Consider the following 23,862-nt stretch of genomic DNA (forward strand, 5'->3'; position numbering starts at 1 on the left):
CCATTATTGAGAAAGCCATCACATCTCTAATCCTTCTTCACAACACTTACAGCAAAATTGCACTAGAGGTAGTCCTTGACTAATGACTACAATTTTGTTGCTAAGCAAAAAAGTTGTTAAGTGAGTTTTGCCCCATTTTACTACCTTTCTTGCCACAGTTGTTAAGTGAATCACTGCAGTTGTTAAGTTAGCAAGATGGTTATTAAGTGAATCTGGCTTCCCTATTGACTTTGTCAGAAAGTTGCAAAGGTTGACCACATGACATTGGGACACTGCAAGGATCATAAATACATGCAAGTTGCCAAGCATCTGAATTTTGATCACATGATTATGGGGGTGCTGCAATAGTCTTAAGTGTGAAAAGTGCTCATCAGTCACATTTTTCAGTGCCATTGTTAACTTCAAACAGTCACTCAATGAGTGGTTATATTGAGCAGCACCTGCATATACTTTTAAATATCAGAGCTCTGATATCAGAACAAATAAAACGAGTGGACAGAGGCAAAATTTGGATGGATTAAAAAAAAAAGCTTTGGATCCAAACAATTCAAAATTCTCCTGATCCTCAGCCATACTTCCAAAAATAGAAAAGAGTTTTATATCAGCCTACCGGTTGATATATAAGCCTTTTTAAATTCAGAAGATAATCTGTCAGAACACAAGCGAGCGGTCAGATAAAGAGAACTGAACTCATTGGTAGAATCACACTGCAATGAACAAGGACACACATTCATTTTACAGCTACTACGATTGTTGGACGGGCAGGCACAAAAACAGTCAGGGAAGTGATTGAGGCCTGGGAAACAGGCTCCTCATCAGTCAAAAGGAGTGCTGATTTACTACCAGCCTATCAAGTACTTAGAAGGCGAGGGCTGGGCAGTAGAAGCAAACAACAGCTAATGACTTAAAAGCTAGCCATCAACACACCCCAATCAACATCTAAAAAGCCACTTACAACAGGCACTATAAATACCACAAATAGAACAGCACACACTCTGCTAGAGAGAAGGTCCTTGAAGATGGGCTCCAGCACCAGTCCAGAAGACAAAACCTCATGGTCCCGGTGACCGACCCAGATTGGACCCTGCCACATTATCCTGAGACATTCATTCCTCAGAAGGTAATCATTCAAACTCCCTGCCCTCCCTGCAGGAAAGTACCATCTTTCATTTCCATTTGCATTAGACTTGTAAGGGGGAACCTAAAAACAAATAAGGTCTCTTAGGATCAAATTAGATGTTAAGCTAAGTTATATACAGATAGTAAGCTGTATATAACATGCAGCCAACATAATCTCTCTCTCTCTCTCTCTCTCTCTCTCTCTCTCTCTCTCTCTCTCTCTCTCTCTCTCTCTCTCTCTGTCTCTTTCTCATTGGGCTAAGAATACTGTTGGGCTCTATTTGAAATTGGTATCATCAAACTGAGGAGGATGCTTGAACTCTTTCTACACCAGCAGGTTCTATTTTTTTTAAAAAAAAAATGATATACAAAAAGTAATAATGGAAAAAAGATGGAACCTCAACTTTAATAGTCAGGATAATAGTATTCCGAAAAAAGAAAGGAAGAAAAAGGAAAGCCCCAGACAATTATGTTATAAACAAAATTTCAAAAAAACCCAAAACCATTAACATGGATCAAGAATCCATGCAGTAAATCAAGTGTCAATTCCATCCAGTGTCGTATGACATTATTTTAAAAGTCTGGTAGATTTCACTACTACAGTTATAGTCAAGAGGAACATATGCATTGTTAATACACAAATAATCTAAGGTCATACAAACTAACCTATTGGTTTTAGCCTGAAATATGGCAGCAATAGGACAAATCCAAGCCACAATATTCCTGAATTGTATGTCTAACAGAAAAATGATGGTTAGCAACATTTGTTTGCTTATTTCATTTATTTAAGACAATTTATATGGCCACCCAACTCACTCTCACTAACTCCAGGCAGCTTACAAGGATAAAATCCCCATAACAAAAATATAAAAAGCAATAACCCCCACCTCCAGTGACAACAATCAAATAATTTATTTAATGGGCTCCATATCACTCTGGAGTCCCCAAACTCATTGGCATAACTATGTGTTCAGGGTTAGGGTTAGGGTTAGTTTTGTGTTTTCGGGTTGCAGGCATTAAACGAAGACGCATGATGAACAGCAAAGCTTTCTTTATTGATTTCTCCTTACAACCAGCAACAAGCAAAAGACACGCAGGCCTTTTATAACATCCAAAACCCGGACAGTGTCAGCCAATAGAAATCCGGCTGTTTTCGCACCTTGCGCACGCATGCAAGGCTAGCGACAGCCAGTCTGGTCCCGGGCAGCTTTTGGTCTGCCCGGGACCATTTGCAGGCTCAGGACACAACAGTTAGGGTCAGGGTCAGGGTCACCTTGAATTGAACCCCAAAGTAAATTGGCAGCCAATGCAGCTTTCACAGGAGAGGTGGCATATGTGCAATTCTAGGCCTGCACAAAACCATGCAGGCCACTGCATTTATTAGGTATTAGCTTAATTTGTATACTTTAAATACAAAGGGTTTTTTTTATTAACTTCAGATTAAGATCACAGGAAAGTAATGCTGTGTTATTTAAAACAACTCTACTGATTTACAAAGACAGAGCATTTAAAATAATTATTTTTAGAGGTTGCATGATTAACTCTTACTTTCATCAGCTTTCTGGGGGAATGGGGAAAGTGTCTTTGGGTAAGGAGCCACACTTCCCCTAAAACTTCTAACCACCATGGAGCTTGAATCTTACTCTAGTTTTGCACACAGAGCTTTAAAAAGTAATTGAGGACTAGACAGAAGAATGTGCCATTGTCATCAGTTGAAACTTTTCCCCCTTTAATCTTTGCAAAGGAGAACCAGGAAGTCAAGAGCTGAGATGGGAAAGGACAAACTAATTTCCTGCATAGAAAGTTCTGATAATGATTAGGTCCATGAATGATTTAAGAGGGAAAAAAAGGTCTGCTTAGCTAACTGTCCTGCCACTCACTCCACCCTTCTCCCTTCCAACAAATTTTATCTAAGCCAGAAGAAAATTCTTAATGCCTCCCTCTAAGACAGTGGTTCTCAACCTTTTTAATGCCGCGACCCCAACCGGTCGTAAGTCGAGGACTACTCAACCGGTCATAAGTCAAGGACTACTCAACTGGTGCAGCACCGTTTGCAGAATGGGACTTTTGGCGGGCTCAGCAGGGCAGAGAGAGCCTGGACAATTCCTATTGGCTTTTGAAAGCCAATAGAATTAGACTCTATTCAAGAGAGTCTATTCTATTGGCTTTCAAAAGCCAACAGAATAAAAGGGAGTAGCACAGCTAAGGAAAAGGGGGAAAAAATGGTGGACTGCGTTGTTTGGCGACCCCCGTGAAATGGTCGTTCGACCCCAAATGGGGTCCCGACCCACAGGTTGAGAACCACTGCTCTAAGAAAAGCTGTTTAATCAGCCCTCCCATTATCTAATTCATCCGCAGATTAAACCCATGGTTTGGCTTTTTCATGTTGCTTTTTCTCAGTCTTTTGTTTATTTGATAGATGGTATGCTTGTTTACCTCACTAATCTCACTGACTTTCACCAGTTGGAGATAAAGATGAGCTATGTTCGTGTCTCATGACCATATGATGTTCTCCTGCAAACATTGGCTTAACCTGACATTTTGAAGTAGATTCTGTACTTCCACATAGTCCATGATGACAATGGAAATCTCATGGTACTGAAAAGCATTTTAGAAGGAATAGCTTACATGCTCTGGGTTGCACTGTCTTCAGGCCTGCAATAATCCTGCTGAAAACAAATAAGTCTATAGCAGTGTTTCTCAACCTTGACAATTTTAAGGCATGTGGACTTCAACTCCCAGAATTCCACAGCCAGCAATTCTGGCTGTGGAATTCTGGGAGTTGAAGTCCACATGCCTTAAAATTGTCAAGGTTGAGAAACACTGGTCTATAGTAACCTCTTTCCCAGCCCTCAACTACATACAGCTACAGTGTGTGAGCATCGAGCAACTCACGTTGCTGTACATCAACAATGCTATCTCTGCAAATAAGGAAGTGTTATCAGTGTGCTATTCACAAAGGAGAGGCAAAGTGGAAATAAGGTATCAGCCAGGTCAGTTGCTGTCTTTTAGGTGATTAGTTTGCAGAAGGCACTGGGAAGATTAATCAAATGAACAGAGAATGTTGTCTATGTTTATTTGTCATCCATTATTAGGCAAAGCAAGCAGACTTGTGTCTTCAGATTCAACCATATTACTAAATCAGTTTATAGAACCTGGAAGTGAATATTTCATTATTCCTCCAATGCCCTGCCACAACTGGTGTTAAAAGAGATCTTAGGCTTCCCCATTTACCTCAGAAATGTGTGCACCTTTTGTAAGGGTGCTACTTAATAGGTATAACCAACATGCATATAAGAAATAATCTTTGCTCACCGCTGCATGAACACAGGAAATCAATGTGCAACAGTTAAGAATGAAGTAATATGTATTTCAGTCTGCAGCAGCTGAAATTATCAGACTTTAAGAGTTTGCCTGTACCAGATTCTATTTTAATGCTCTGATGAGGACACAGTTTTGCATTTCGGCACCTACTTTGGCTCTGATGACCAGGTATGTCCTTGTTTAGTGACCACAATTGGGAACTGCAACTTGGTCATTAAATGAAGCAGTCAGTAAATGAAACTTACTGTGCTTGTGATCTTACTTCAGCTTTCCTTTCCTGCAGATCATAAATGCAAGGATCATTCACAAAGTTACTTTTTCATCACTGATGTAACTGCAGACGAGGACTACCTATAAAACTATCAGTAAAAAGAGATTAAGTAGCTAACTACATTTTAATGGAAAGAACAGTAAAAACCCTAACACGGAGATGAGACAGATTACATTCCAGATCTTTGTATAAAAACCATCCTACATGTTAAAGGATTTAGTACAGATAGTCCTCAACTAACAACCATTCATTTAGTGACTGTTCAAAACTACAACGGCACTGAAAAAAGTGACTTAGGATCATTTTTCACACTTAATGTCTGTTGCAGCATCCCCATGGTCATGGGATCAAAATTCAGGTGCTTAACAACTGGCATGTATTTATGACAGTTGTACTGCCAGAGGTCATGTCAACATTATTTGTAACCTTCCCAGCTGGCTTCTGACAAGCAAAACCAATAGGGTAAGCAGATTCACCTAACAACTGCATGATTCGCTTAATAACTGCAGTGATTCACTCAACAACTGTAGCAAACCAGGCTTGCAAAATGAAGCACAACCCACAACACTATTTCACAACACTATTTTGTTTAGCAACAGAAATGTTGGGATCCATTGTGGTCGTAAGTTGAGAATTACCTGTAATCCATATCTACAACTGAAGTCTCCATTGATAGGAACATGGATCAGTCAAAGCATTTAAATCCACTAGAACAGACATGTCAAACTCGCAATGTCACGTGATGTCACGCAACGTATCGGGATGGTTTTGCCATTGCCAGCAATGGGGTGGGCACGACTTCCATGTGACGCATCCGGCCCGTGGGCCAGCAGTTTGACACCCCTGCACTAGAAGATTCTGTGGCTTAACTGAAAATGAATGAAACAATTGCTTTCACTCTAAAGAAATTGACAGAGCCAAAAAGAGCTCTTAAATGCAACTCCTTCAAGCAAGATGACAGAAGAGCAGGAAAAAAGTGTGTTTCTTTGAAAATTCCAGAAGGCTTACAGTATATGCTTAAAATAAGAAAATAAGAAGGAACAATACATTTACCAGGGAAAGTAGCATCAGATCAGCAGCTTGGGCATATTATTTATTGCCTAGACTGCAAGCTCTGCATGAAGGTAGATCTATCTGCTTGTTTAAAGGGGGGGGGGGAATCGAGGTGGCCTTGGGAGATATAAAACAACCCTGTAATTCAGCACTTGGCTGACCACTTGTGGCAAACAATAATTGGCTACAGGAGACCAAGTGCCCATTTTCATAATAATGTCTGCAGGTGGAGAGAACAAACTTGTCTTATACAGAGAGGCCAGCCCTGAAAGAGAATTCTGGGGGAGTCCACATTCGTGCTGCTGCTTTTTTCTTTCCCCTCTAGCACGAAGAATTAGATGGGAAGTTGTGTGTGTGTGTGTGTGTGTGTGTGTGTGTGTGTGTGTGTGTGTGATTAAAAGGTAATTATGCCCTTCAGCTTGACTCCTGGTGAATAAATGCAGCTTTCTGGCAACGCTATGGAAGTGACTTAGCATTGCCTACTTCTAGAATGTTTGTTGTTTTTTTTGCTTTCCCAGAGTAGCCAAAGCCTTGTGATTTTCTTTTTTTTTTTAATTTTATTTTTAACCAACAAGACAAAACAGAACAAAGCAAAACATAACACACATACACACACAATATATACGCCTCCTTTTTTTACAGCAATTACATAATGGTAATCTAATATTTACATTTCCCCTATTCTTCTTTAGAATAATTGTCCTTATAGCCCCGTTACTTCTTATTTACATTTTTCTTCCTTCATGTTCTACTTCTTACTAAGAATAATTCATATTATTATTATTATTATACATTATTATACACATATTTTCTCCTTGTGATTTTCTTATAGCCCCTCATCCATATATGTTCTAAGGCAAGCCAAATCCATGTAATTTAGCTTTTCCTAGACTGTAACAGCTAACCAGTGGGGGATTATATTCATGAATATAATATAAATATAAATATTATACTCATATAAGTACAAAACAAACACTCCCCATATATCAGAGAAACCCTTCCTTTATCTGTGCAAAATCCGTTTTCAGTATGTTTTAACTGTGTGCTTACCAAAACCAAACATCCTGTCTATTTATATAATGACCTAAGTACAGAACTGAGAAAGCTGCTGATGGTTGAAAGAGAAGCGTGGAGAAGGAGGAGGAGCATCAGCAGCAGAAAATGGGTGAAGGAGGAATTGAAAGCTGTTCAGGCATTCTATAGAGCTGAATATCAGGGGACAAAGAACTGGTAGGAGAGGATGAAGAATGACTGAATGACGGTGGAAATTCAGGATGGAAGGATACTTACAGAGGATTTCTTCACAAACTTCTGAACAAATACCTCAAGAGTACACTAATCATCAGAGGCGTGTGTATTTGTGTGTGTGTAAATAAAAACTTGGTTCTGAGATTCATTTCAAGTCATTTCTTTAAAAAAAATTGTCACAGACACAGTATTCGGGAAACAAAGAAAAAGGTCTATGTTTATTGTAGGCAACATGTGCAAACATACAGCTCATTTCGTCTTGGAAAGATTTATATCATTAATATAAGACAATTAATCCCATTCCTGAAAAAATGGTCTGGGACATTTCTAAAACATTGGTCTGGACATTTCTAAAACAAATGAATAAGGCTGTCTATGAAACCTCCCTCACTGGAACATCTTAATATTAGTTGAGTAGCTTTGTCATTTTTGTATGTATGTTTTTCATTGCATGAATTAAAAAAATAACTCTCTGAAAGAATGAAATTCTCCCTTCCCTTTTAAAAATTCTACATAACATAATGAAATCCATCATGTCTTCTTCCTGGAAGTTAGTATACTATATTGCATCTTTACCACAGTCAAGTAGTTTTCTCCCTAAACATGATAGTATTAATCAGAAATTATCTGCTAGATACTGCAAATTTTCACAAACCTAAAGGAATAAGCCAAAAATTCTTCTTTCTGGTTTCCATCCCATTCTTTCTTTTCAAAGGGAAGTAGTGGTAGGTCCCCAGCTCAATAGTTAATTAGGGTGAACTGCTGCTTTTAAGCAGTTGAAGCTTATGTTACCATTGAGACACAAAAATGATCTAATCAAACACAGGGTCAGATAACAATAACAAAAATCTTTAAAGTTCTTTCTGTGGGAGAGAAGGGCTGCATTAGCAACCCTAAAAGGAAGGGCTCTTGGAAGTCAAGTTAAATGATCCTTTGGATAAAGAAACAAAGAAGCTTAAGGACAACAGTGGAAATATATGGCAATCAAATGCTAGTCAAAAATGAGAAGGCAACAACTTGTTTTTGGCTTAATTATTCCTAATATGGAATTCTAGAAGCAAACATTATATACCACTGCCAAAACTATGCCATCTTCGCACGCATTCTGGAATGCTCAACTGATGGCAGGGGATACTATCTGATTCCTAAAACTGTTCCGAAATTGTGCTCTTGTTGGACAGCTACATCATGAATCTCAGTATGTGTTTCCTAGCTTTTGCATATAATACATCAGCTTAATTAGAATCCATCTCCAGATGATATTACAACAGTCATTAGATTTGAAAATTATTGTGTGTTTATGAAAGCTAGACTCATAAATGGCCATTATCCAAGGGACAACTGCAAATAGTCAAATTATAGCTGAACATTCTACAGCTGAAACAATGCTCAGTAAAGATCTCTCATTTTTTTCCTAAATAAAACAGTAAAAAAAACATTGGAATGAAATGGACAAGACTTATCTACATAATTTGGGGTGATTTTCTTCTGTGCAGAAATGATTTTCATATGTGTACAGTAAAGTAGTTTGAATTTCTTGATATTCTTCTCTGAAGTTTCCTGAGACTGGTGAGATATATGAAAATGGACAGGATGAATTACTTTCAAGAATTTTTAAGACAATGTTATCAATCAACATGTATCCAAAAACTTCATCCCTTATTCTGCTCTTCCTTCAGTAAAAGCATCTTTCCAATGCATATGGCATTTCCCCCCCCTTCCTATTTTTATTCTTACAGCTCTGTAACTTAAACATTAGATAAATTCAGACACAGTGACTGGGCAAATAACATGCAGCAAGTTTTTCTAGTCATACTGTAATACACTAAGTCACTATATCACACCATTTTTAATTCTAATATAGAAACCCCAATTTTCATAAACTATAGAATTCCCTTTTTATGACCCTGTAATCCTTTAATTCAGAGTGGAGACTGGGGGACTAGATGGAGCTGAGCATTTACTGACCGGATGCCTTTCCTGACACCATGCAGAGCTTGCAGCAGATATTTTTACTTTGCGCCCTAAGAGACAAACATCTGCCACTACCTAGGATTGAACTCTCAATCTTCTGAGTGGGAGGCGATGTCTTCACCACTAGGCCACCACACTGCTGGTTCATAAACTATAAAGTTCAAAATCACTAACTCACACAGACTTATAAACGTCCCTTAATTATTATTATCATACTGTATATTATTTACCTCAGAAGACAAAAGTGAGCATAAGACACCATGACGTCATGCTCAGGATGTATTTTGAGCATAGCCTTTTAAGATAATGATTTCTCACTAGCTCACACATTCTGTTACATTCAAGGGGGGGGGGAGAATATGTACACCTTTAGTATCCAAAAACTAGTTACTGCTACTGAAAGCAATAGCCATTCATTCCCAGGATAAGTGAAACTGATCTTAAAAGAAGATGCTTTGATTTCAGTTTTTGATGATGATGATGATGATGATGATGATGATGATGATGATGATGATAATAATAATAATAATAATAATAATAATAATAATAATAAAGTTGGAAGAGACCTTGGAGGTCATTTAGGCCAACCCTATACTATTTCAGACAAATGACTGTCCAGTCTCTTCTTAAAAACTTCCAGTGTTGGAGCATTCACATTAGAATATACTGTTTATCTACTTACTTGAAATGAACTTCTCCAGAATTTTGTTTTAATACACAAGTCTTTAAAGTCTCAAAGAGGCTTTAACACACAACAGAAACAAAACTATGAAAAAATCTTATCAATGTAAAAATAAAAATATTCCCAAGATGAAATCTACCCTGGGACATTTGAATTCTGAAAACAAAGAAGTTATATGCATTACATAGAGTATCACCTAATAATGCACAAATGCTCCTACTTTTCAGGCCATTATACATATGGCAATAATTGTAACTTTCTTAAGGATCTTTGAAAGAACACCATGACCCCTCTTTTACTAAGTGCACCTGGAAGAATAGATGACATTTACACCTGCCTTTTATTCTCAGACTCATACCATGAAACCACATACACAGTAGCCAAGTTTATTGTTGCTGCAGTTAAAATGAGGCAACAACTAACATTAAATATAATTTGACCATCCTTTCTTTTTCCTTTCCTTTCTAAAAAAAATATCTGGTTTTATCTCTCATTGATCTCTTATTCTAAATAATTTGAATTACGGTATGCACATTTACAGCATTCAAATCTTTGCACATCTGAGATTCTTTTTTAGTCTACTGTGTTTGAAAATCTGTAGGCATATGCCAAAGTGAATGAAGCACTATGTTATCCAACTTGCAATAGAATAGCCCTTCCCACCTCAACCTACCGCCCACCGTACAGCGTACATATGGACTCCAACTCCTAGAATATTCCCAGATAGGAGAACCACTCTGAATATTCCAGGTAATTTGTTTTAGTGGTGAAGATAAAAGTACAACTACGGTATATCGTAAGAACTTTGGTTTTTCCAGTTTATATGAATAATGCAATATTGGTTTGGCTCTCAGTTTCAGAAGCCAAGAAAAAGGTTTTCACTTTATGTGGGCCTCACACCCCACTTTCTAAAATATGTTCATCTGATCCATCTGAGATAACAGAAGTGTCTAATATGTGCCTGACTGGATGAGGCAATAAAATGAAACCCAAGCCGGACATGATAGAGTGAGCATTCAATCTGTTACTGAGAAGGTTGCACTATCCTTAAAGCAGTGGTTCTCAACCTATGGGTCGGGTTGGGGTCGAACGACCATTTCACGGGGGTCGCCAAACAACACAGTCCGTCATTTTTTTCCCCTTTTCCTTAGCTGTGCTTCTCCCTTTTATTCTATTGGCTTTTGAAAGCCAGTAGAATAGACTCTCTTGAATAGAGTCTAATTCTATTGGCTTTCAAAAGCCAATAGGAATTGTCCAGACTGTCTCTGCCCTGCTGAGCCCGCCAAAAGTCCCATTCTGCAAACAGTGCTGCACCAGTTCAGTAGTCCTCGACTTACGGCCGGTTGAGTAGTCCTCGACCTACGACCGGTTGGGGGTCGCGGCATTAAAAAGGTTGAGAACCACTGCAACATGAAATACTTTTCACCAGCTTATCTGAGTGTGCTACTCATGCCCTACATCAGTAGAGTTAGGCTAGCTTCAGTAACCCACCTAGATAACTGCAGTGCCTTATAGCTGGGCTGTCTTAGAGGATGTTATGGAAAATTTATGCTGGTAGCAGCAGTATTGACTTGAGTGGGGCATAAATATCATATTATAGGTTGACTCAGCCTTCCATCCTTCTGAGGTTGGTAAATTGTTGGGGGCAATATGGTGACTCTGTAAACTGCATAGGCTGTAAAGCACTGTGAAGCGGTATATAAGTCTAAGTGCTATTGCTATTCCTGTATCAGCTCTAAATTTTCTTCACTGATTTCCAGTTAATTTACCATCCAATTTTAAATGGTAGTATCAATCTATGAAAACTTTATAGCTTGAGAACTTAGTATCTGAAAGAATACATCATCCAGTATCTTCGGACACTACATGGGTGGTTCATTTATGCCACATTAAATTCCATTGTAAATGCAATAAATTAATATTTTAAGATTATCAGAATGTCTGCTTAGCCCACCCATGCTGTGGAGCAGTAAGCAGCTGCCTGGGAGTGGGCTTTTTTTTAATGATAATCTGTTTTCAGCTGTTGAATGCACTTCCACTAAGGCAGCGGTTCTCAACCTGTGGGTCGGGACCCCATTTGGGGTTGAATGACCATTTCACGGGGGTCGCCAAACAACGCAGTCTGCCATTTTTTTCCCCTTTTCCTTAGCTGTGCTACTCCCTTTTATTCTATTGGCTTTGAAAGCCAATAGAATACACTCTCTTGAATAGAGTCTAATTCTATTGGCTTTCAAAAGCCAATAGGAATTGTCCAGGCTGTCTCTGCCCTGCTGAGCCCGCCAAAAGTCCCATTCTGCAAACGGTGCTGCATCAGTTGAGTATCTTCGACTTACGACTGATTTAGTAGTCCTCAACTTATGACCGGTTGGGGGTCGCGGCATTAAAAAGGTTGAGAACCACTGCACTAAGGCATTTCTGCATATTCTTTATCAGGAACCAGGCAAAAGTAACTTTTTAAAAACAACACATATAAATAAATATCCAGTTAATTAACTGATGAAATTCAAGTAACTGTTTACTTTATGGAAATCAATAACTATGAGGTAGTATAAGCTAATTTACAATGCAATAAGAGTTATCACACACATTTGTTTGAAGGGAAAGGTGAACTCTGTTATATAGCAGAACCAAAACAAACTTTTAAAAGGTTGCTCTTGAATTCTCTTCTGCCTGCAGTACTGTATTAAGCTCTGTATTCCACCATAAAGCAAGGAGGGAATTCTGTGGTCATTCAAAAGTCACTGAGCAACAATTCCTAGGAACCCTAGACAGCACAGCTAATGGGGAGGTATCTTTACCATTCATATTCAGCATAACTCAATGGCCACACATTCTCTACCCTGGAACTAAACATTTAGTTGACTATCTACCAATTAATCCTTATTCTCATTGCATGCCCATTTATATTGTGCATCTCATTGGCAAAAGTGCATTCGCTCTCATTCTTAAGACTTAAAGAAAAGGTGAGAGGGAAATAGAGGTGCTTGCTTAATTCTTTTTCTATCCCAGCTTTATACCTCAAATCATTGTTCCTTTTCTATTTTTCCTCTTTTTAATTCACCTTTTTTATAACCTTTTCTCCTCCCTTTCAGAAAGAGAGGAAGGTGGGGGTTGGGTTGGATACTAGAGATTAGATTGCATCTGTCTGGATATAAATAATTTACTGCCTGATGGTCAGAGTGAATTTAATTAGTCCTTGTTCTCCTGATAGAATCAGCCCACTGCTGCTAGAGCATTTCACTCTGAATTAGCCTGAAAAGGCCTAACGAGGCAGTGCTAATTTTACACACATGACATCCCCACTGCCTCCCAAAATGAGAGAGGCATGTTGCAAAACGCACACTTGGCACAGGCTATGAGCTCTTGCCCACCAGAAAGGCACAAGTTTAAAAATATATAGTATCCCAAATAAGAAAAAAAAAGGAATATACATAGATTCCCTCAGCTGAGGAAATAACAGTTAAGTAGTTTACAAACATTGGCTGGCCTTCTCTTCTGCTCCATTTGTCAAAAGTAGTAGCAACATCACCCCTCCAGCCAAAGAGGGAAACAAGGAGATGTAGAAGGGAAGAAAGAGGACCTGTAGCTGAAGAAATTTGTCCTTCTAGCAAGAAAACCATTTTACAACGTTGGGAGTTTGCAGAAACGGACGTGCAGTTTACATCATGCCAAGGTTTTATCCTCTGGCTAGAAAACAAACAAACAAAACAAAGTGAAATAGGAATGCCTAAATGTTCACACTGTCTTGAACCTAAAACGTAATCAAGACAGGCTTGAAGGCACCCAAAAAATCAAGAAACACCCCCCCCCCCATTCCTTACTGCAGCAGAGAACTTTGTGAGAGGGTAAGCTCACAGAAGGACTACCCCTGCATTCACATCCAGCCCCCACAAAAGGATGCAGGAGCACTCTACAGTACTCAACTCACACTCCTGGCTGACTTTTACCAAACCTCAGAGATGCATAGGGGAAGGCAATCCCTAGAGCTGTACCACAGCTGCCCTTGTTACCTCTTGGCAGCCTGAATATTCACAGAACCTCTGTTTCAAGCATCCACTGCTTGATTTAATTGAAAGAAGTAGAGCAGAGGAATTTCAGCTATCTTATAAAGCAGCCAATCCTTTTTCTTTCTCTTCCCCTGGAGATATCCACTGGCCTGCCCCCTCCCTCTGCCTCCCTCTCTCCCCCCTACCACTACAGCTGCAGAGGAGGATTTGTCCCCAATGTTGTTAGGAGGATTAAAAAAAGGAGGAAGAAGGAACCTTTATAGCCTAGCAATATAAGCTCCAAGGAAATGAGGTAGAGAAAAATTGGTTTTGCCAAGAGCAGTACAGAATATTCTGTAACCAGCTTTGCATCATTCCGCGTTCCTGGCTGACAGCAGAGCAGGAAAGGCTGAAGACTCCCTCTCTCCAGATTACAGTTCCCATCATTCACACTGGGCAGAAACCAGCTCTTTTGAACTTTGTGAAAAAGAAAACCATAGGCTGTGTGTTTCTCTACCTCATCAATTAACAACAGTCCAGGGACATGTACATGCAATAGAAATACAATTCTGTTTTACTACCAAGTTCTCAAAATGACCAAATTTGGAAAATCAGTGTATTTTGGACATACTCAGTGTGCCTGCTCCAAATCCCCAAAGAAGGCAAGTTCCCCCCCCCTTAGTTAATTAGATTCAAACATTCAGATATTTTATGAGCATTTTGCCAGTGAATGTTATAAGCATTGGCATTCTAGCATATGATCCCCAAAGTAAAAACAAAAGTACACTTAAAACAAATTTTCAGTGGGAAGGAATTAAAAACAACATTGTCAGGTTAAAGCGGTGGAAATGGCGGCTACTTTGTAGCCGTCCTCCTGAGATGGTGTCAGATCCGCGGAGCACAGCGTTCATCAGCTGGCCCTCCCCTTCCCGGGCGAAGGGAAGGGGTAGAGATCGCATGAATAGAGGTACAACCTCTTAACCCTCCCTGGATTTTTATTTTAGGGGGGTAGAAAGAGTGCTCCCTCGGAGTTCATTGCCTTCTCCGCCTCTCAGCTGTCTTTGTTTCTTTGGAAACAAAGCGAAACGCCGCTACCATCTCCATATTTAAAGTAACCGTGAGTAATCTTAAACCGGACAGAACTGTTTAAAGGATTTTATTTATAGTTTAGTTTTATTTTATTTTTTTTTAGTTTATTTAGTTTATTTAGCATGTGTTGATTTTTTCTTATTTTTTGAGCTTTCCCTTTTTTTTTTCTCGGGCGGAAAAGTGAGAGTGAAAGTAAAATGGCGTTTTGAAAGTTTTTTTTTCTTTTGAAAGACGGACTGGCTGAATTGTTGTTTAATACTGCTTTCCTTTTTAAGTTTTTCTTTATCTTTTGGGAGCTTTTAAATTGATTCCATTTTATCCTATTTCACCTTATTTTTAACTTTTGGACTATTTACTTTTTATTGGTATTTTTATGAAGAAAGAAAGATAAATTGAAATGGCTTCAAAACGACAACCAGCTACTACAGCTCCTAAGGTAACTTCTTCTCCTGCTACCTCTACTGTGCAACAACAACTTAAAATAATACCCTCAGTGCAGCAACCTAAAACTACTCCACCCTCACCTCCCCCATCTGGCACATCAGCACAAGACATTAAAGAAATAATGGTAAGTGCTGTGTCACAGTTTAGGGAGGAAATGAAGCAACTTTTGGAACAGAATAAATCTGAAAGCAAGGAAGAAATGAAGAAAGAGATGAAGGAGCTTTTAGAACAGAATAATACTATATTGAGGGATGATATACTTCTAGCTTTATCTGGAGTGGCCTCAGTGGTTGTGAAGCTGGACTCTAGAGTGGAGGAAATTGAAGAAACAGTAGAACTTTTGGACTATAAATTCCAAGATATGGAGAAAAAAGTGGAAACTTCACAAGATGATATTCTTATGTTCCAGTATAGACAGATGGAATATGCTTTGAGAATAAGGGGCCTGAAAGAAGATAAAACTCAAGATCTGATGGAAATGGTGATTAATGATTTGGCTGTTATTTTGAATATAGACAAAGATGAGTTACGTGGGGAAGTGGAAAGAATTTATAGAGTTAATTCTTGGATTGCAAAACAGAGGAATCTGCCTAGAGATGTGGTGATATATTTTGCTAAGAAATCCTTGCGAAATCAGATTCTGCAAACTTTTTACAATAAAAGATTCCAGATTGCTGCTCAAGATATTATTATTTTAAAGGAAATTCCACCTAAAATTTTAAGAAGCAGAAAAGATTTTGCTTTTCTAGCAAATGAACTTAAAGCAAGACAAATGCCATTTAGATGGGAGATTCCGATGGGCATTGTTTTGAGCCATGCGGGGACACGTTATAGACTTAATACAGTTGCTAAAGCTAAGGAATTTTATAAAACGGTCCTGGGTGCAGGCTCACCTTTGCCCATGATGCACAAAGTCCTGAGTGATAAAGAGATGGAACAGAAATCTGAAGATACAGGTGCGATGACTGCTGGACAGGTGGTATGGATGTCTCAAGCAGAGGTTAAAGAACAGAGAATGACCCGTGCAGCACACAAACGTAAAGAAAAAGAACAACAGAAAAAAGAAAAAGAAATCAAAGAATCTACTCAGCAAATTGTTTCAAACAAAATATATTTTGTAATGCTAATAAACCAGGGAGATGGCTGGCTTATCAGTTAAGAAAGAAACAGAAACAGAGGAATATAGATAAAATAAATTATAATGGTAAATTGGTTTATCAGAAAGAATTGATTAAGAAATCCTTTTTAGAATACTATCAAAAATTATATAAGAGTGCCAATATTCAAACTACAGATATAAACAATTATTTAGGTAAAGTTAACTTTCCTAAATTAACAGAAGATCAGGAAAAAGAGATTAATGGCTTAATTACTAAAGAAGAAATTGTTACAGCTATTAAACAATTGAAATTGGGCAAAGCGCCGGGTACGGATGGGTTGACATCTATCTATTACAAAACTTTAGTAGAAGAGATGACTCAACCATTGTGTGAATTGTTTAATAACTTATTACAGGGTTTAGAGATCCCTCCATCTTGGCGTAATGCATTTATATCATTGATTCCAAAAGATAATCAAGATCTTACATTGCCTAAAAATTACAGGCCTATATCTCTTTTAAACGTGGATTATAAAATCTTTGCAAAAATTTTAGCTAATAGGTTTATGGGGATCTTGCAGCAGTTTATACATAAGGATCAATCGGGTTTTATAACTGGAAGGTATATGAAAAATAATGTTAGACAAATTATTAACTTATTAGAGTATCTAGAAAAGAATAACCAAGTCTCTGCAGGCCTGATATTTTTGGATGCTGAAAAAGCCTTTGACCAAGTGAATTGGCAGTTTATGTTATGTTTAATTAAGGAGATGAATTTTGGACAAAATATATTACAAGTATTATCTAATATATATCAAAAACAGACTGCTCAACTTATTGTAAATGGGGGTTTGTCAGAGGCTTTTGTAATAGAAAAAGGAACAAGACAGGGATGCCCGTTATCTCCGTTATTGTTTGTTTTAACATTGGAAATTTTGTTGATTAAAATTCGGGAGTCTCAAGAAATAAAAGGAATAGAAATTAATAAAAAAGAATATAAATTAAGAGCCTTTGCAGATGACTTGGTTGTTACTCTGTCTCAACCTACCTGTTCGGTGGTAAAATTATTACAATTGATTCAACAATATGGATGTGTTTCTGGTTTTAAAATTAATAATAATAAGACCAAAATATTAGCTAAAAATATGACTAATGGTGATAAACAGGTTTTAGTTAACTTAACAGATTTTGAAATTGTTGATAAGGTAAAATATTTGGGGGTCACATTATCTGCTTCTAATGCAAAACTGTATAAAAATAATTATGAAAAGCTGTGGATGGAGGTACAGAAGGATTTAAAAAACTGGAACAATCTACAGTTATCCCTTATGGGTAGAATTGCAGTTATCAAAATGAATGTCCTGCCAAAGTTTATTTTTTTGTTTCAAATGTTACCTATTTTAAAGAATGAACGTAATTTAGATGAATGGCAAAAAGGTATTAATAAATTTGTTTGGGCAGGGAAAAAACCAAGGGTGAAACTTAAAATAATGCAAGATTTTCGTGAGAGAGGAGGACTCAAGGTACCAAATATGAAATTGTATTATGATGCTGTAGTATTAACATTGATCAGCGACTGGGTGAATTTAACAAATATAGAAATACTTCATTTGGAAGGTTGGGACTTACTTTTTGGATGGCATGCCTATTTAATATTTAATAAAAAAGTGGATTGGGTTTTTAAGTCTCATATTATAAGAATCTCTTTGCTTAGAGTGTGGAGAAAGTATTATAAAAGTGACTTCAAAATACCATTATGGGCTATACCTCGGCATGCCATAGAAGGCATAAGGAAAGGGGTTAATATGGATATGATCTCTTATGCACAGTTACTTAGATGGGATGGCCAAGATTGGCAGTTAAAATCTTTGGAAGAATTAACGCATGAAAATTTAACTTATTCATGGTTTCAATACAGACAAATAGTGGACAGATGGAAGATGGATTGTAAAATGGGCTGGCTTAGAGAAGATGAAGCTCTTTTAAAACAAGTAAGAGATCAAAGGCCAACCCATATTAAGAGAGTTTATGGGGTTTTAGTGGAATTGGACTCAGAACCTGAATTAGTTAAAGATTGTATGATTAAATGGGCACAGAATATTGGTGAAACGATTTCAATGGATACCTGGGAACTTATTTGGATAAGAAATGTTAAATTCACACAAGCGCAAAATTTAAGAGAGAATTTTTATAAGATGTTTTATAGATGGCACCTTGATCCAAAGAAAATGTCTATTATGTACCCTAATCTGCAGCCGAAATGCTGGAGATGTGGACATTTGGATGCTACTTATTATCATACTTGGTGGACGTGTAAGCATATAAAAGCTTTTTGGATTAAGATATGGTGGAATATCCAAAGAATTTTTAAACGGAGGGTAAAATTTACTCCGCAATTATTTTTACTAGGTATTGTTACTGATTGTGATGCTAAGGAGGTTATATTGATGTTAAATTTGATTACAGCCGCTAGGCTGTTAATAGGGCAATATTGGAAGAAGGAATCCTTGCCTACTTTGCAAGAGTGGTTTCACAAAGTTTCGTATCTGGCAGAAATGGCAAAGATTTCGGCTTTTTTAAAGGAGCAATCTCAAGAGAAATTCTTTGCAGTATGGGAAAAATGGATAAATTTCATACAATATAATTTGGATATGGAAAAATACCATTTAGCTTTTTTATAACTTGTAATGATTGTTTTTTCCTTCTTTCTTTCTTCCTTTTTTCTTTACGTATTATTACTTATATATATATTTTTTATATATATGTTCTATTTTTCGTCTACCTTTTTCTTTTTTCTTTCTCTCTCTCTTTTCTTTTCCCTTTTTTTTTCTTTCTTTTTTAGTATATATTATTCATTTTAAAGCTTATGTTATGCATATTATTATTATATATATTATTATATATATTATTATTATGACCTTTATTATTTTTATTAATTATCTTATAAATTGTAAACGTTATTTTTTAAAATTTGTTAAATAATCCTATATTCAGTTCTGGGAAGTCGGGGGGGGGGAGGGTGGGGTGGTTTGGGAGGGGGGGGGATGTTTATTTGTAAAATTTTTGAAAAATTTCAATAAAAAAAAAAAAAACATTGTCAAAATAATTATTCACAAGGACAAGGGGGGAGAAGTGGGCACCAAACTTATAGTCTGCTGCTGGTGACATTGACTTACTCATTGGCTTTGAAGCAAAACTATATTTGAGGATGCAGCCTTGGAAGTGGCACCGGTATGTTAGCTCTTTCCTCATCAGCTACCCTGCTGATGGGAAAGACTTATTTCTATGAATGCAAAAGGAAGCAAATGCATATGTTCCTGGTACCATTTCTACCTTACATCATTTTTGCCCAAATAATCCATATTGGCCCTATGAATCTCAGAAAATATTTTTGTGTACTTACATCAATTACAACATCACAAAAAAGAAATGGATCACCATTTTTTATCATTCTTCTAGCTCAGGGGTAGGCATCCTTGGCTCTTTTATGACTCGTGGACTTCAACTCCCAGAATTCCTGAGCCAGCATGGGAGTTGAAGTCCACGAGTCATAAAAGAGTCAAGGTTGCCTACCCCTGTTCTAGACTTTTGATTTCAACGAACAAGGGAAAGTCCCATAAAGGCAAAAAATAGTGAATTTTGTAGGTATATCTGCCCACTACTCTGTCCTGCATAGGCATAGGGGCACAGCCCCTGTTGCACCCTTGACATTCTAATAGGCATCAATTTGTCTGTTTGAAGAGTGTTGTTATGACAGTAATCCAAGCACCTTTTAAATCAGGGAAAATCTGCACATACAAGAATCAAAAATACAAACTGGCAAATATATGAAAGCGATTAAAATGAGGAATTACATAGTATCCTAAACCAAAACCAAATAAATAACATTATGGTTTAACTGTGTGAACCCAATGTTTATGGCTCAGAAAACAAACCATGGCTTAACACAACAAATGATCTTATCCAAGTATTAGAAGCTCTAAAAATGCTGGAAACTTAATGAGAATTTTTAAATGTTAATAAAATTTTAATTACTACATACCCAGAATACAAAAGAATGGGAAATGGCTTGTTATCCTCTTTCCTAATAAATGGCTTTCTTCACCATTTCCTCCTTTGGCATTTGTAATGAATGATCTAGGCTTTTCCAAATAATCTCTGACTTTCCTTTCCCTGCTCCTCAGTGGTGTCTGCTACTCAATACCTGTGAAGAAAAAGCCTCTTGGATTGATGAAGAAGAGGTCTACAAGAAGGGACCGACCCATAGAGCCCTCCCCTGCCCTTCCTCACTAGTTCTCCATCTCTGCTATGTTGGAGAACATCCTTCTACAACTGCTTCTTCAGATGTGTCTTTCCCATACAAGTTGGCCCTGAAGGCTGCTTTAGTGGGACAATGCCAGAAACACCAAGTCACAATGGAATACTGAAGACTGCTGAATATGCTCTTTCCAGTGCCTGTTTCCTATTGGCTTTTTTGGGTTCATCTTCCATGCAGAACACATCTCTCGTTGATGCCTTGCTAAATCTTCTTCCCTCAGTTTGGTCCCTGAAGAGCTATTCCTCATGCTGAGTTTTATTAAAGAAGTTACAGTCAGAGCTGAAGAGGATTCTCCTTTTCCGGTAAACGGCAGTGAGACTAGCATTGCTAGAGTGCTAGGGTACATTTCTCTTCCTGGGATGTTGAGATTCATAAGATACTCTCAGGCAGCCTGAGGACATTTATCCAGCCAGGCAGATTCTAGGATAGCTGCTTTTCAGATCAGAAAGCCAATATTAATATTTTTGGGTCCTTGAAGACCCTTTCTAAGCTGTACTGTCTCCTCCTCTTTATAATCAGATCCTGTTTTTTCCTGACTGTAACGCTTTGTTGATCCCATCTTCCTCTTTCAATCTACCTTATCGTTGCTGCAAATTATGCTGCACATTAACTATTAGCCTCCCATTGCCAAGATGGCCCTTAGAGGCATTTTTTGAGCTTTTCTGCCATTGTGCCAGTCAAAAGATCCCCAAAGTTCTTCTTGCAGGCGTTCTATATTAAAAACAAGGAATGTTATGCCAGGCAGCCAACCTGCAAAACTTGATACAGAGGTAATTTCCCCAATGGGGTAAACTGAGTTTACAAGCTGAAGGACAGGTATGTATGTTCAGACACAAGACTGGGAAATTAGAATCTTTCTATTGTCCTAAATTTTATCCTAGATGTGTAAACCGATACACCTATACGCCAATAGATCTGCAAACAAAAGCTGCTTTCTCTCAGCTTGCTTATTCTTTATTTTTCTTCTGCCCCAGTGTCAAATAAATTGGTCTATACTGAAGCCAGAGCTTCCTGGTTCCCAGGCCTCATGTTTCCAAGCACCATAAATACTGATACTGGAGACATTTTTAATCTAGCTACCAGCTTGGCCTCTCTAACACCTTCCATTGGGGAGCTCTAGATTGAAGCTGAAATATATTAGCATATTTTTATCACACTTTTTTAATTAAACATAGGTCTTGCTTTTTGATATATAGTTTTAATTAACTTTTAAGGCAAAGAATGCACAATATCGAATATTTTATCTCACATGTCACAAAAAAGGAAGCTTCTTAACCAGCATGTTAGAAGAAAAGCCGTTCCAGATCACCCATGATGAACATTTATGAACCTTGACTGGAAAAGTCATCTTAAATGATTCAAAGCAGCATTCTTTTCCTTTCTTCTTCTCTTTCTATTTTCTTTCACACCAATCACTGCTCAATCTCTGCTCTTTGTACCTCATTTTAATATCTAAATAATTATTAATACAACTTTCTTAATGACAAGAGAACAAAAGGAACGTTTTACAATATTTTTATTTGGAAATTCAAATAACTCTACACTTGCCTTTCACATGATCTTACCAAAATATATCATAAATACATTGCAAGGTTTCAATCCTCAATTCTCATAGACGTATTTAAACTTCTCTGGGGTTGTTCATGTGAAAATTAAAATCTAATTACATCTTCGCTGCTTTTTTAGACATCCATCCTAAACAGCATTTTTTTCTTGGCCATTGTTCAGGTTTGTACCTCCTCCACTACTAACAGAGTTTCCTTCCTTCCTTCTCTCTCTCTTTTTACATTTAAAATAATTATACCTATGTATACGTTTAGTCAGCCCCACTAATAATTAGTTCTTATTGTAGTTATTTTCTTCTTGACAGCACATTGATTTAACTACCTCCAAACCAGAGAGAATAAGATTATCCCACTTTATTAAGCATGTGCATCCCAAACAAAACATGTAGGTTTATTTTAAGAGTTATTTGACAAATGCATTAAGACAGTAATCTTATGCATACTTAGAAATAAGCCACGTTAAATTTGCTTCTAAATGTAACATACATGTAGTTCTGATGTACTTCTGGGAGTACTGCAGGTATATCCAGGAAACACAGCAAAGGAGTATTTCTATGGACAAATCTCAAATCCTAATTATTTAAATTACAGTTATTTTAAAATAAGAGTGCTTAATTTGCACCCTTTGGTATAAAGATAACCACTGTCTTGTTTTCATACAGGTTCCTTATAACACCTAAGTCAATTAAAATTATAGGGGGAAATAATTCTGTTCATCAAATCTCTTCCATAATTCAAACAGAATAAATGTTTTCTCCAAGATTCTCTACAAGGCCAATAAGACAACTAGCAAACAGAGGTTACCTGTCTGAATAAAAGGGGAGAAACGCAGTGTAAGATATTACTGAAAATGTACAGCAACTGGTTATTTTTGAGGACTAGAATACTACTAGTTTTAAAATAGCTGTTCTAGCAAGCCTATTCCACCATTGGAAATATATTTTGTGGCAGCATATGAACAACATGGGAGGGATTCATACATCATACTGTCACAATTGTGTTAAACACAATTTGTTAAAAAGCTCAAGTTCATAGATTTGCTAAGTAGAAACAATGGTTTAAAAAAAGTTAGCTCTAAATTAGTGAATGCATATGGATATCTGTATATAAAAAAATGCAAAGAAAATTAATTGGTAAACTGACCAAGAAATATAAGACAAAATATTCATAAATATTCCCATGCAAATTTGAAATTCATGCAAGATAAGGCCAGTGACTATATTTCTGGTTTTGCTATGCTAATTTTTAATGGAAGATCTGATCTCAGCTGATTCCTAATTGAATCAAATCTGTTGATAAATCCTTCTTTAATTTTATGGTGCAATCTCTTTGCCATCCATTTACAAATGTTTTCTGATCAACAGTAAAACATCTTTGGAGACTGAAATTTAAACTTTGGTGCAAGCAGGAGAAGGAAATTGGAGTGTGGAAACTCAATCTCACTCCAAAGATCTGTGTGAATTATGTACTGTACATGGAGGTAAACATAAAACTGTTTGATTAAGAAAGCCAACAGAAACAGTGTGTTAAATCTTGTGCACTTAAGAAATCTGCAAATATACTGGCAAGTACATTGTTTATCGTAGAAAGTGGATTTACCTTGCATCACAATTTTTTAAAAAATAAGGGTTGATCTAAACTATTGGAGATCGTGAAATGAGGGTTTATCGTCCCCAAGGCTCCTTTCAAA

At 37.2% G+C, this 23,862-nt stretch overlaps 1 protein-coding gene across 11 annotated transcripts in view; it reads right to left on the bottom strand.

Moving 5' to 3' along the window:
- RBFOX3 (RNA binding fox-1 homolog 3) overlaps nt 1-23,862 on the bottom strand; it is a 488,491-nt gene that overhangs the window by 370,365 nt on the left and 94,264 nt on the right. The window contains exon 1 of one of the 11 annotated variants that reach the window (XM_039345416.1): nt 8,483-9,307. The exons of the other annotated variants lie outside the window; for them this stretch is intronic. The gene's annotated coding sequence lies outside the window, so the exon portion shown is untranslated. Of the gene's footprint in view, nt 1-8,482; nt 9,308-23,862 lie in introns of those variants that run through there. 11 annotated transcript variants of the gene reach the window in all.

The sequence above is a fragment of the Crotalus tigris genome, unplaced genomic scaffold (genome assembly GCF_016545835.1).
Source record: "Crotalus tigris isolate CLP2741 ecotype Arizona unplaced genomic scaffold, ASM1654583v1 scf7180000017551.9496454, whole genome shotgun sequence".
Classification (NCBI taxonomy): Eukaryota; Metazoa; Chordata; class Lepidosauria; order Squamata; family Viperidae; genus Crotalus; species Crotalus tigris.